Raw genomic sequence first — 15,657 nt, forward strand, 5'->3', positions numbered from 1 at the left:
TCTTGGAAATGGACAGATGAAAAAATCTGTGCAATTGCTAATTAATGGTACCATTTTTTCACTGTTGAAGAAAGGCTTCAAAAGTCACACTCAGAGTATTTGTAATATACTTTCATTTTGACGTAAAAGAAACCGTAGAGAAACTGTCCTAAATACTTAGAAACTTGAGCTATAATGGTCTCTATGGTCTTTAGTTGCCATGAGAAACATCTACTAGTGTAGCACAAAACTGTTTGTGAGGCTAGAGTTTTGAATGAGTCACATTTCTACTTTAACAAATACTGGAAAGGTGTTTCCATGCCAATTTGCTGCACCAAACCAGAGATATTTAATTAGCTCTTCTTTGCATGTTGCTCCCTGCTGAACTCAGGAGGATTCAGTCCTAATGTGACAAAGATATACACTGCTGTGACTGAATCTAATAAGGGAAGCAGTCACTTGGAATACAGTATTTCTGCCTTCTTGTGATATATTTGTATAAAGATTTGAGTGAAGTATTCACCTCTTTCAAAACTGGGGTATATATATTTCCAATCGAAGACAAGAGCTTCGTCTTCATGCTTTTTGTGCACCACCTGAGAGAGAAATCCTGTGGAAATGTAAGTGAGATTTGATCACATAACTAAATACTTTAAAATGATGTACATGAGAAATGGGTATAATTAGTTGTCAGGATAATTTCAATTTTTGCATTGTAATTCCTGTTTTGGAATGCTTGAATTTATGATTTTAATACCATTGGGTTTAGATGGAGCATGGCATACAATATATTAATATCTAAAATTCCTTTGCTCAGTCATTGTCCTTTATCTTCAATAAATACTTTAAAATAGAAGTTATAAGACATGAATGTAATATGAAGTACATGGCAACATAAGAGTCACATTGTAAAAGAGCCTTCTGCAGAAAACCTTGAATCTAATGATCCCCATCTGATCCAGTTTAAATGAAACAGTAGGACAAACAAAAGCATGTCTGTAAGTAAGGATTTTGATTTTGAAAGGTCAAACTTTAAGTAATTGTGAGAACCAATTAGAGACAATGACTGGATTGAGAGTTTAAGGACTTTAATATAGAAAAGCCATGCACATTAATTCAAAAGAGCAAACTGTATCTGGAATTTGCAGGCTAAGCAAAGAAGAAAAGATTGGACACAACATTCGAACACTCTTAAAGTAAAACTACCTTCTGAATTGTAGTGGATATAAAAAGAGGAATTTGTAAAAAGAAAAAAGAAGAACTATTTTTATTTGGTGATAGAAAAAGCAGCAGTAAAGATAAAGCCTTACAAAAGATATATAATACATTAAATAGTATATTTACGCATAAATATAAAAATAAAAGGCAAAGTAAATCCCATGACAGAAAGCAGAGGTAGTAATGAAATGCAAGATTTTATTAGTGTAGCTCTAGAATAACATGCCTGTTGTGCTTCAATTTTCAGTACCCCTAATGATTCAGAACACCAGCTGCTGGGTCCCAGTTTTCCTGTGGACCAACCATGTGGCCATGAGTTACATGCTGCAGGGCCTCCTCTTGCCACATAATCTGGCATATGTAAAACATAATAGAGTTAAGAATCTCTGTGCAGAACACTCATTGAAAAATCACATAGTAATCTGCAAATCTGTTTAAAATTTCTGTATCATTGGAAGAATCTGCAGAAATGAAAAAAAATTCAATTTCAGCTGTTTTATTTGCTGGAATCTTTACATTCATTGATATATATCTTTGAATCAGTATTGATTTTACTGGTTTACACATACCATATTATTTATCAAAGAGAAGTGGATTTTAAGAAAAGGATGGATATTTTAGAATTCCATCTTACTGTACTTTAGAAAAAGCTTGCAAATTAAATTAGTTGGATTTTAGACCAGATAACTAAAAATAGGTCTGTTCAAGAAAGACTAAAATTCTACATATTTATTCTTAAATTATTATTTTGATGGAGAACAATATTCTGCTGTAAATTTATTTTTCTGTACATAGCAGAACCAGTTTCCTCCTCTGTGGAGGACTTCTGCATGGAGTTTACCAAGTGAATATAGTTTGACTTAACTCACTGAGAATACATAAAACACTCACATATGTTGTATTATAAGAAAAATTAGGGTCTGAATTCATTGTGTAATGCATTTAAAGACCACAACACAGAGACACCATCTGCACTTCACTAAGGGCTTGTTCCAGCTAGAGGCCAGATTTGTCCCTAGAACTACTAACAGGAGGGAGCTTGGTTCAGTTTTCCTTGGTTCTCTTAGTTTTGCTGAAAAAGGTGAATTAATATTTACATATAGACAGCTACTTTTATCACTAATGTTATTGGATACAATCTTGTAGTCTGAACAAAATATTGCTGCTAATGGATGTATTGTTTCACACATATCAAATAAAAAAAAATATCCTGTGCATTGTAGCTGCTTCTTGTCATTGCCAGCATTACCCCTGATCTAAGGTTACCCCTGAGGCTTGCTGTGCTGGATTGTTTAAAACTAGCTGTACCATCTCTAAATTTTTAAGAACTTTAGCAGTAACATTTTACAGATTATTCAGAAACATTCAATAATATTTCAGATTTGTATTTCTTCACACCTTACAGGCTCTTTTCACCTTGATCAAGGTGCATAAACAGTCAAGCAGAATTACCAGAGGACTTACAAGTTATGCTCTTTGAAGTCTCTGTGTATTGAGAAGCAGGGTATATTATCACAAGTGAGATTTATTTCCAATATAAGATAATTAATATAAGAGCTGACTGTATACACACATAGCTTTGGCGAATATCATGGGAGATGGAAAAGAAGCTAGGGCTTTAATGTGTGTCAGGAAGTACTTCTGTGTGTCCTAGAGATTCTTTGTTACATGTTTTTTCTACCCTGCGGAAGAGTTATTTTCTCTACTCTCATTTCAGGCATTAGCTTCTAGAGCTCCAATGAACCTAGAAGAAAATGGGTTTTTCTGTTCACACTGAGGGGTTGTTGTTACTCTGCCAAAATTAGACTGGGATTTTACCTCAAATATTTATGGCAAAACTGTGGACATCAGGGCCTATTGAATTTGCTGAAAAGTTTGAAGCTAAAAAACTTTCTTAGAGCTTATTTGTCTTGGGTATCTTCTCTTCGGTGGGACTGGTGCCACTTGCCACATAGCTGAAGATAAACTATGATTTTCCCCTTAAAAATATGCTTAGCAGTTCTTCTTGATCAAAAAATACTTAAAGCACTAGGCATTTATCAACTCCTGTGTTCCATACTTCTGTTTTCCTTTTGCTAGGCATTCTGAAGAAAACAGTTGGATCCTGAAGAAAACAGTTGGATTCACTCTTGGATCAAACTAATGAAAATTAAGAAATGCTTTTATGTGTCATGTAAGTATGAATACATACATAGTACTTGAATATAAGTGTGTGTGTGTATATATGTTTTAGCCCTGGAAGATAATTTATTCATTTCCAAATCAGAAATAATGAATGCTTTACCATATGGATGCTTGTAAGATGATGCTCATTCTGAAGATATGTTTTTGCAAATTTGCCATCCTTGTAGCACCAGACAATTTTCTATTATGTAATCCTCAAATATTTTGCAGCATTCTAATTAGAAAGACTTCTCACTCCTTCTCACACACAGCAATTTTCTTTTTTTTTCTCATTTAATAATCTAGCTAAGGAAATCAGTGTCTGTTTGGAGGGATAAAGTCAAGAGCAGCGATAGTGGCAGACTTTTGATGATGACTGACTTAGGAACACATACTTTGTTAAAAATTCATTTTTATTATTTAAAAAAAGGAAAAAACCAGTGGAACAGTTAGAGACTTCACAAACTTAGATTCAGGCTTCTCTTCTGTTGAATTTTGTGGTATAACCTTGGGCAATTCTCATAACCATCCTGTGCTTCATTTCCACATCTTCAAAAAGAAGTCAAGAGCTTTTCCTATTCCACAGAAGCTGTGGGAAAAAAAAGGTATGTGAAAGACAATGAAGTGATGATATACAATGTGAAAATCTACCCAAGGAAGAGTGATATTCATTTACTTATCTTTTTATTACATATGTCCATTTTTCAACTATTCATTTTTCACTTCTAGTTTCCTTCACAGTCTTAAAGAAGTACTTCCAGGGCAAAAATCATCTTATTCTAAAGGCAACACTGAAAATAAGTCAGCTGAACAAAGGGCCTGTTCCTCTCCACTGACTCCAAAAGAAGTCTCAGGTGTAGATGTGCAAATGTCTGTAACTGCAGGTATTTGGTAGATTACTCAGTGAAAGAACTCCAAGTTTCTTATAATAATCATCCAGATGAAGTGTGGGCAGTTAGGCAAAGATATACCATCTTCTGAGAGCCATTTAACTGCCCAGTGCTAAAGCCCTACAAAAGTCATATCCTGTAGACATACAGACACTTAAATGTGTTTCAGTGTCTTGTTCTGCTTGCGATAGTAAGGGAGGCAATGTGGCTTTCCATGCACACCCTCTTGAAAATTCAAACCCATCTGTAGTGTTCAGAAAATCTATTTAAGATGTTAATTTTTTGATCAGAAAAAAAAATGGATGACATTTTCAGCCAGGATCTCTACTCCTTTTGTGCATACCTCCTTACTTTCAGAAAAACAGACATCTCTGCAAATGTCCTTTTGAGAAGTACTTTTTTCTATAAATACCCATTGAAGTCATGAGTGTACTTGTAGGCTAAATCACTGCCTATCACAGAGTGGGAGAAAAGCAGTCTGAAAGAGACCTCAGGAGGTCATCTACCCTATACTTTTGCCAGCAGGCAAAATCAACTGTACCTGTCAACTCTGATAGATGTTTACCTAACCTGTCCTTAGAGATTTCCGATGACTAAAAATCTAAAAGCTCTTCAGGCAATCTGTTTCAGTGTATCATGATCCATGTCATTAGAAAGTTTTACTTAATATCTATCTTAAATCTTCCTAGCTGTAATTTAAACCCGTTGATTCAGGTTCCATCCTTTCTAGGCATGGAAAACTGATTGTTTGGTTCTTTATTCCAGATCATAACAATGCAATCCTCTTTTATCTGTTTTTTTCTGAAGCATTCATAGTAGTACGCTTTTTCAGTTCCTCCTTCCTGAGGGTTTTTGGTTTGGGTTTTGTTTTTTTGGGGGGGTTTTGGGGGTTTTTTTGAAGGTGCATTTGTACATGTTTTAAATAGGAGATGTAAAGGCATCCTTCCAGTGTTAGTGTATATTGGGTGTACATCACACGGTTTTGGTATCGTGAAGGGCACTACAGGGGTCGGCTCTGTGAGAAGAGACCAGGGGCTGCCCCTGTCAGACACAGCTGTTTCCAGCTGACTCTCTAAAAGACTAACCAGAGGACAGCACTGAACCCATTAGCCAAGTTGGTGGTGCCTCTGGGAAAGTATATTTAATGAAGAGCAAAACTCTGCACAACAGTGGGGGGGGGGGGGGGGGGGGGGGGGTTGGCGAAAAAGCACAAGGGATAATTCTGCAAACAGTAAGGTCAGAGAAAAAGTCAGAGAAGGAGGGGAAACAGGTACTTCAGATACCAGAGCGGATTCCCCTGCTGCCTGTGTAAGGATGGTGGAGCATATATTGACACTGTAGCCCATGGAGGACCCCATGTTGGAGCAGATTTATGCTGTAGGACGGCAACCCACGGAGAGGCTCTGTTCTGGAACAAGGGAAAAGTGTGAAGAGGATGAAGCAGCAGCAAGAAACTGTTATGGAGTGATCATATTCCCCATCTTCCATGCACGGCTTAATGAGGGAGGAGGTCAAAGGGTTGGGAATGAAGGACCAAAGTTGAGTCTGGGGAAAAAAACATTTTTGGGAGGAAGGTGTTTTACTTTCTGTCTTTGTATCTCACCATTCGGTTAAACTTTTGATTGTCAAGGAATTAAATTAAATTTCCCCAAGTTGAATATGTGTTGCTTGTGATACTCAGTGGTAAGTGATCTCCAGCACTCTCTCTTTATTTCCACCCATGAGTGTTTTTTAGCTTATTTACTCCCCTATTCCTATTAAAGAGTGGGAGTGAGAGAGCAGTTGGATGCATCTAACAGCTACCCAAGGTCAACTCACCACAATCCCTAGTAGAGGATAGTCTCTTATATTAAACATTTTTCCTGCTTTTTAAATACATTTTATATGTTTAATGTAAAGAATTAAAATAAAGTCACTTAACAAGTCCTTCCCTGCCATATCTTTCTACCTCAAACCTGTATTTCAAAAAAATACAAAATAGTATTCATCAACTGGACTTTCCTATGCAGAACTCAAAGCCGTAAATCAACCATCTAAAACTCTAAAACTTCAGATTTTCAACGATTTCACCTGCAAGAAGCTAACCAAAAAATGCTACTTATTTTACTTGAGCAAAATCAGTCATTACTGAAAACTAGATTAAAAATCCAGCCCACTCTCCTTATGGTTTCATTTCTGATTAATTATCTTAATTCAAAAGTGCCAATTAACCATGACGTCATTTCACCCATCCATTTAGGAAGAAAATGCAAATGTTCAAAGCAGCAGGTGTTTTATATTTTTACTTTATTGCTTTAATTATTTTAGGAAGAAATTACAAAATATTAAAGTCAGAAAGAAAATTGTTTATAATGATGATGGTATTATTTAAAAAAAAAACAAACAAAAAAACAACCAGTCAGCCTTCATTCACATCTTTCAATATAACTTCAGAGTCTAAAATTATGCTTAAAAGAGGAAGTTTGTTTTAAGCATTTTATCTCTGAAGTATAATGAGATTCCATAAAACAAATAGAGAATTGGACTACAAATAGGGAACTTGCTGCATAATTCATCTTTCATAATTAGCATGGTTGGATTTTGTGGATTAATATGTCCATTCATTAGTTCCTGGCTCTAGTTACTTCACTGTGATAGTATTGAGAAAGGTGACAGATTTACAGTGGAAAAACAAATTGTAGTACAGTTTCTTTCTTGTAAGCTATTTATGACGAGACGGTTAATATGTAGAGTGAGGAAGTGCGATTATTTAAGGGTGTATTGATTTAAGTAAAATTATAGCAGAGAGGGCAGTAGAATAAACCATTTTCTTGAGAAACAGTTGATGAACAAGGTCTGTGGCATGATTTCTGTCTCAGTCTCATCATCAGTGTATTGAAATGTGTTCCAAAAACTCTCAGAAGGGCCAGGCTCCTCTGTGAGTTTTCTGGTGATGATACAGTCACCGCTTCATAGAACCATGGAATGGTTTGTTTGGCAGGGAACTTTAAAGAAAGGTCATCTAGTCCAACTCCCTGGCAGGGCAGGGACACTTTCCACTAAACCAGGTTGCTCAAAGCTGCATTGACTCTGGCCTTGGAGGCTTCCAATGATGTGGCACCCACAACTTCTCTGGGAAGAGAGATCACAAGAGAAATGCTGCTGTTCCCTAATCATCTTTGTAGCTTTCTGCTGGACCTGCTCCAGGAGCTCCATGTCTTTCTTGTACTGAGGAGCCCAGAATTGGACACAGCACTCCAGATGTGGCCTCACTAGGGCTGAGCAGAGGAGCAGGATCACCTCCATCGAGCTGCTGGTAATGCTCTCCCTAATACAGCCCAGGATACCATTGGCCTTCTTGGCCACAAGGGCACACTGCTGGCTCATGGACAGCTTGTTGACCCCCAGTTCCTTCTCCACAGAGCTGCTTTCCAGCAGGTCAGCCCCAGCCTGTACTGGTGCAGGGGGTTATTCATCCCCAGGTGCAGGACCTTGCATTTGTCTTTGCTGAATTTCTGACAGTTCTTCTCTGCCTTGGCTGAACCTGCTAAAGCCTGTTTTTTTCCCATTAAACTGCAGATGCAGTCTGAAAGGTTCTGCATACTGAAATGGAGGTTTAGGTTTGCAAATGAGTGAATATAAGGTTTTGGTGCTGGTTTCAAGCCCTTTTTTGGTTTGCTGCAATACTATGTAACTTTTGCCTGAAGGAAGAAGAGTATTCAAGAACAAGATATTAAAGTGTGCTGAATGTTAAATTATATAACAAATAATAGTGAAATTCTTAATGAAAGCTTTATGGAGGGATTTTTGTTTTTATCACAGAACAAAAAGCTTTGCTTTTTTTGAATCATTCCAAGCAATCAAACTGTTCTCTGGGAGAATTCATTCTGCAACAAATTATGCCTTCATCCCACATTACTTTAGAAAGCTGTGTTTTACCTCAAGAATATATGTCATGGTTCTCTGCTATGTTCTGATCTAACAGCACTTTCACAGGCTCCATTGAGACTCCACTAACTTCACTCTATTTCAAGCCCGTAAAGAAGATTTAGACCAGATCCTATAAATTCAGGTGTTGTACAAATATAATGGTTGTCTGATGGCTACTATTCCAATTCTCTCAGTGCAGTGTAACTTAGCAATATGATCTCAGCCAATGGTAGTGTTTTTATGCAGTTAGAATCCCAGCTGGGAGTTAGTAACCTCGTGCTCTGTTCCCAGCTATGCTTCAGATTTACTGTGCAACCGTAATTAGATCTGATGTTCTGTCTGTGCCTTAGATTGGTGTTTGCACAGGGATGATAATGATTCTTTTTCCCTGGACAGCGCTTCTGAGAAATATGTGTAAAAACTATTAATCCATTGATTACTTACCTTACTTATTACCTAAAGTGTCAAGGATAGCATTGCTAATGCAGCCATTGATTATCATTCCGTGACTTTGTAATGGGCTTCCTTAGTATTTAGGAATGCCCATGGATTTTGCTTTCAGAAGGATTCAATATCTTTTAATGGAAATAATATTATATGTCATGACTATCATGGCTGCATCATGAGATCCAAGCCAATGTTGGAATTAAAGTTTTGCTTTTTGTACTCCAGGTTTTCTCATCTAATTATTCATACCCATCAGTACTTTCTGCATGTCAAGTGATATTTCTTGTCAAATAGAAAAGATTTTGTTTTAATAGCCAAAATCTCACTTTCTAACTTGAAATACTTCAACATAAAATAACAGTATAAGAATTGCTTAATATACTTGTGCTTTTGTTCTGTGGATTTTGTCACGGGTACAGTGTCAATTGGTCTCTTCACGTTTCTTTCAGACCACTCTACCACATGGTATTTCCAACTCTTTTATGCTATATTTTATATTCCTTTCCAGCCAGGTTAATAGATCTACTCACAATAATCTTTTAAACCTACATACAGTGTCTATATTCTGAACTTAGGTTATTTCTCTTGTCAATCTTTCCTCAAACATACATTGTGCAAAGAAGCTGCATATCAGAGTTAAATACTCAAGCTCTTTCTGATCCACCTTTTGCAAACACTTGTGATGTTTTTTACTTCCTTCTTCTACCGTTAGTATCCCTTCTGTTTTTCCTATTGTGTACATAATTGTCTGTTCTGTTATGGAAATACACATTAAAAGTCAGCATTTGCAGTGGCATCTAATATTTTGTAAAGTTTCCCTACTTTGCAAATACAGACAAACAATATCTCTTCTGCGACAATGATTTGAAGTAAAGTCAGACTTTAGAATGGTGATCACTGGCATTTTTATTTTATGGTTCAGACAACTGCAGTTCCTACAGTAGCACACCAGGGCCCAAAATTAACTTATGAATATGGAGAGATGCTACCCACTATGTTTTTTTCTTCATTTCTTTTGATATTTAGGAGCTATGAGGTACACTTGATCATTTTATTAAATGAGATGTTTCACATTCTTGGGTACCTTTTGTTCTTTATTCTATTAAGAAAGTATATTCAGATTCTCTGAGTTAGTAAATGAAGTTTCTTCCTTTATGTACAGAGAAGGAGCACTTCTAATGCACACACTGTGCAACAAATCCTCCCCTCTTGCAGTTAGTGAGCTTTGGGAAAATGACAGAATGAGAGCTGAGGTGCCCAGAGGCAGACTTTTGGACACTTTGTGCATACAACGTGAGTAACAACAAAGCTCAATCTCTCTTTTGAGGCCAGGGATGCAGCTGGCCTTGGACATTCATGGAGCCTGTTAGAAGGCCTGAAAAGTGTCTTATATGGTGAATTTATTTGGGCATTTGGGACTACTATTGTTGTGTACAAGAAAAGGAGAAACAACACAAGGGAGATAGATTACTCAGTTAATGTCCCCTATAAAGATTGTTTTCTCTTGCAGAGCCTCAAATTTAAATGCTTCCAGTTATGGCATTTAGTCCTCAACTCGTAATTCAGTCAGAGACAGAAGACCATAAACACCAAAGGACATATTTTTTAAAATATTTTTTTAATAGATAAGTTAAGTAAAGTACAATTGTCATGCCCTTCATAGGACAAATGGGGCAAATTCTGCCATGCCATTGTCAGAAATGAAGCACTGTTCCTACATCACTGCACACAATTCTTTATGGTTCTAGTGAAGGAAGAAGGGATTCAGCAAGAGCTGGAAGTTTTGTATTTAGTGGATCAGAGGCAGCCTGCACAAGGAAACTTTCTACTATTTGTACTAGTGGAGTGAGCCTATGTTATTTGAGAAAAAGTTTGGTTGTCCTACTCTGGTTACTTGTTCTGAATGATGAAAATATAACATAATCCTAAGTGCTGATGAAGATTTATCTAAAGGTCTGGCTGAATTCTTAAAAAAAATGCTGAATCTATTTGTCATCAAATTATCTGTACAAAGGGTCTGGGACTGTATCTCATATAGTTACTATTAAAATCTGGCATCAAAACTAAATTAAGTAATGTTCAGTATTATGTCTATAGCTATTAAAAAAGAAAAGGCACAGTAATAATGGAGGATAGAATAATCCATCATATGTTCTTCAATATGAAAGTAATATATTCTCCTTTGCTGTAAAGTAGCTTATGGGTTACTGTATTGTCTTCTGCATTTCATTAAGGTACTTTTACAGCAGTCTCTGAAATCCAGCTAGGGCTGGTCCTGACAGGGAGTCTGACGCTTTGATGGATATTTTTTTGTCTGTAAAGCAAAATAATGGTTAACCTTATTCCCAGTGTCCATGGTGCAAAGCCTAGCAGTGCTTAGCAAGACTGGACTGAATCCTCAGCTGGTGCAAACCATTATGGGTTCAGCAAGGCACTATGCATCAGCTGAAATATAGCCTCAGAAAAGGCAAGGATGAAATTCATATTGCTGCCAATGTAACCAGGATTTTACACTTCACATTCAGTTAATATGGAGTCAAGATTGTAATACTATTATAAAATAAATTTTGAATTCTATTATGTGACTTAGAGCATACTAAGTGCTTTCATTTGGAAGTCTCCTCTAGCTCTACTGTATAATATCAGGGCTTTTGCACAGAGGACTTTGCATTCTGCCAGGCAGCATATTCTGTGTATGGCTTAGGCTCAAACCTATTAAAAAAGAAGGTCTTGAGTCCTTCTTTTCTCATAACAGTTCATAGTGAGGAGGGATGAATTTACAGTGCCTGGCTACAATCACACAGAACACATCTTCTGCTGTCTGGTACCTCATCTCTCTCATTGCTTGACTATGATTCATGGATTGAAAAATCAGAAAAAACCCCATGGTGCTGTACTTCCTGCTACATTAGCAAAGTTCTAATGTCCTGGCAGGGGAACAGGAAGTGAGGCAAACCCTCTTTTCTCTCCTCTTCTCCCCTTGACACCTGTAACATCCATTCTGTGTTTTAGGTCTTCTCATGTAATGAAGGTAAAGGTACTGTCTTCTCCAATGTTTGGGGTTTTTCTCATGTACGTGTATGTTTTTGATTTTGTTTTTGTTTTATTTTATTTATTTTAGTTTTATTTTAATTACACTTACCTACTGTTAAGCCACTTCTCCAAACTATATTAAGAATTTATATGTAAATAACATAAAAAACATGAAAAATAACATAGTGTTGAAGTGCTTTGACATTTACTGCTTTCTTCTATATTCCCATTTATCTGATTTTACTTTCCATAACAAACATTTGCTTTTCCCTCCAAATGTCATTCTGCCAAACATCTTGAGTCATGACCTTTATGAGTTAGACAAGCCGAGCAACCAGAAATACATACCCAATTACAGTAACTTCTAGAAATAAGTACTTGCAATGCATGATGTAGCTGTAGACCACTTAGAATGAAGTTTTATGATTTCTGTATGTTAACACAGATCATATCAGATCATATTTGACCTGGATTAAGATAGCGGCTTTCACTTTTGTGATATCCACTGCTTAGATTACCTACACTATCAAAAGATATAATTGCTAAAGAGGTGGTCCTTTTCTGATCTTTTCAGGAAGTTTCAGTCCACAAATGCATCTCATACCTAACAAGGAATTTGCCTTACCTTTAGAAAAGAAGCAAACATATTTGAGACAACCATTACAATAGCCAACTAACCCACACCTAGGTGGGTATGAATACTAAAATCTGTTTTACTCTAAGTACAAGTATCTCGTAGGTGTTCAAAATAGATCTATAGGTTCTTCAATGATATCTCTAGTGAGGAATTAATTTTCTTTCATAGAGCTCCAATTTGTAAAACATAGAGCTCAACAAAATTATATTCATTGCAGCGCACATATGTCCAGCTGATGCATTAGTCTGCTTAGAAGTAAGGATGCTATAAAATGCTGGACAGTTTTGCATGAATAGCTTAAAGTAGTAATGCATAGACTGAAATTTATCATCATAAATATGTTTGAAAATATGTAAGTTACATGGAAAATAAATTCAGCTTAATTCATATTTCTTCTCTGATTTGATTAGTTCCAGAGATCCAGGTCAGTTCCATGACAACTATGACCAGAGCTTTTCAACTAAACACAAACCCTGGAAAATTTTGCAAGGAGTTTTTGGAGAAAAAATGAAACAAACTAATAGAAAAACTAATTTTATAAAAGTATTTCCATTTTCTTCAGTACATTTTGGATGATTTGCAAGAGAACAGTTACTATTTTTTTCAATCATTAAAGAATGTTTTTTATCTTTATTGATTTTTCTTGGTTTTCTTTGTTGCCACTGGATTTAATTTAAAATATTCTGTGGGATTTGACATTTTTCTTATTGAAAAATGGATGAATTTACTCTTCATAGGAGTTCTAATATTGAGAATATTTCCAGTATTATAGAGAAGGAAAAAGGAACAGAAACGTAGAGATGACAGAGATGAGTAAAATTACATAGATATCAATGAATTTACAGCAATAAAAAAGAAGATTGATGGCATAAATGTTCCAAGTTTAGATTTATTTGTTGTGACTGAGACATAAAACATGAATTTTAGCAAAGACCAAAATAAAAACCAAGATTTGTTTAAAAGACTGGAATGACAAATAAAAATAGAAAAAACAATACACGTTGTGTTTTTCTAGCTCTGTCATGGGTCTAATAAGATCTATTTCTCCTCTGTACAAATTTTGACTCAAGTGAGATTAATGATATCCTTCTGTGAGAAAAAACAGAAACAACAAATTTTTAAAGCAAAACATATTTAAAAAAAAAATTTAAAAATCTGCATCAAAAATAATGAAGGAAAACAATGTCTTACAATAAAATATAAAATCAAATCATAGCTAACTACTGTTGCCGGTGTATTTTGGTGCTGGAAAAAATCTCCGGAGCAGTTAATTAGGGGTGAGATAAGAAAAGGTTTATTTGCCAAGGCAGTAGGTGATATACGACGCGCGCACCCACCGTGCCTGAGAGGTTACATTTTATAATATCATCCATCCAATCCCAAATGTGCCCACCTTTTGGCCTTTCCTCTGGATCGCCCCGGGTCCATCCCCTGAGAAATGGGTCTGGGGGCTTTTTGGGACCACCTACTTCATCATTCTCATCATCCTCAGAGCACAAAGGGTACATAGTTACCTAATTCTTGACTCCGTTTTGTTATTCAGGCCCTGATATGCTGTTCTCTAAACAGTCTAGGTCTTGCCTTGACAAAAGACAAAACATTGCCACTGAATTCAGAAGCAGGATTGATATGGAAAGCATAGAATGGGGTAAGAGGGTTAGGGAATGTGTAAACAAGGGAAAGGAACAAGGGACAAAGGGGTTTCTGCTTTTAAAACCTACCTATAAAACTTACAAGTCTTACAAATATTAGAAAAATAAAAAACCATTAGGGGCTTAAGGCATCACTACAGTTATGAATTTAAAAATAATGTTCACAGGATTATTTCACAACACAACAAACAAATTACATGGAAGTACCTGGTATCCATGAAGCTGCTTAGGAAGTTCAGGATGTTTATAAGGTCCATCCTTAGCAGTAAGTTTGTAACATTTTCATCTTTAGAAAGTGACGGTTCCACTCTGACAATAATTTCTGGCCATCAACAGCTTCAGTTTTCATATGCTTGAACCCTGCTCGGAATATGTCAGACCTTCAGTATTACTCTAAACAGGAATTTTATGGTTTAAGGTATACTGCAGATCTTTGTGCTCAAAAAGGGCAAAACCCATCTGACGATCATCACATCACAGCTAAGATCCAACTGCTGTCCCAATATGTAATTTAACCCATATGTACAGAGGAGCTGCACCTGCAGCACATAACCAATAGATATGACTTAGAAAGCTAGAATCACATATGCTTGAAATAAACGTCAGAAAAAAGCAAAAGCACAGCTTCATAATTTAATGGTAACACACACACAAAACATTTAGATGCAGTAGGTGCATTAAGCAATCTATCAGTAATCCATCCTTCCCCCCATCCCCCCCCCGAACTAGGTTAGTCTGAAAGGTCAGGACCACTCCTTCATGGATTTGTAGGTATATGCTGGTCTCTCCTAACGTCTCAGCAGATCATGGTGTTTTTAACATTATTGTCCATTTAAAAGCAAAATTGCATTTTAAACACATGCACGTAAAACTGTTGCATTCTCTCCTTTTTTCCTTTAAGGTAACAAGATGTGGTACTTTGAAGTCATGTATTTCTGCAGAAATATATGGGTAAATATGTCTATTATATGATATACCATATATACAATATATCACATAGACTTTATCAGAGGCTATGTCATAAGCCTCAGACTAATCTTCATCTGTACTGTTCAAATTTAGATGCCCTTGCCATCTTCAGAAATATGTAATAAAAGTGATGCTTGAGCCCAAAATTTCATTTGCTATAGTAGCTTTTATTTAGATCATGTTATATGTTTTATATTGGAATTTTCCTAAAAGTATTTTTTTTGCAAGATTTAAAACATGAGGCAAAACTGAATTATTTTTATTATTGTTGTTATTGTATTACCTCAAGGTTGCAACTGATACAGTTAATAAGGAAAATTTAATTAATATTTTATAATGTTTTTGTGTTCTAAACCCCTAATTTCAAAGTGTTTCTATCTGTTAATTGTAGGCAGAATGAAAATAATTTGCATATAACAGACCCATTTTTTTTCAATAACAACATTGTAGCTATTTTTTCTTACTTTGTGTTATTTTCTTTTGTTTAGTAATTGTTATTATCTGGATTGAGTGAAATATAGGTAGAAAATTATTCTTGTTCCAACACATCTCAGACCCTGCATGGCATTATCTAGTTTGGCAAAAATAGTAATTCCTAATTTCAACTGAACAAAACTGATAGCTGAAAAAAGATCAGGTAAAGATTAGATAACAACTAAAATTTCAAAGCAAACTGACCTAAAGGAGTCTCAGGATTGACTCAGTAACGCAGCAGCCAGTTCTCTCTCCACAACCTCTGCTCCTAAAGACCTCCTCACAG

The 15,657-nt window shown here is 35.9% G+C and overlaps 1 long non-coding RNA gene across 1 annotated transcript in view; it reads left to right on the forward strand.

Moving 5' to 3' along the window:
- Positions 1-302: 302 nt before the first annotated feature.
- LOC114003641 overlaps positions 303-15,657 on the forward strand; it is a 45,932-nt gene continuing 30,577 nt past the window's right edge. Inside the window, exons 1-2 of the long non-coding RNA XR_003546324.2 lie at positions 303-599; positions 3,277-3,370. This is a non-coding gene — a long non-coding RNA (uncharacterized LOC114003641). The remainder of the gene's footprint in view (positions 600-3,276; positions 3,371-15,657) is intronic.

Source organism: Pipra filicauda, unplaced genomic scaffold (genome assembly GCF_003945595.2).
Source record: "Pipra filicauda isolate LSUMZ 115617 unplaced genomic scaffold, ASM394559v2 scaffold627_size207744_pilon, whole genome shotgun sequence".
Taxonomy (NCBI): domain Eukaryota; kingdom Metazoa; phylum Chordata; class Aves; order Passeriformes; family Pipridae; genus Pipra; species Pipra filicauda.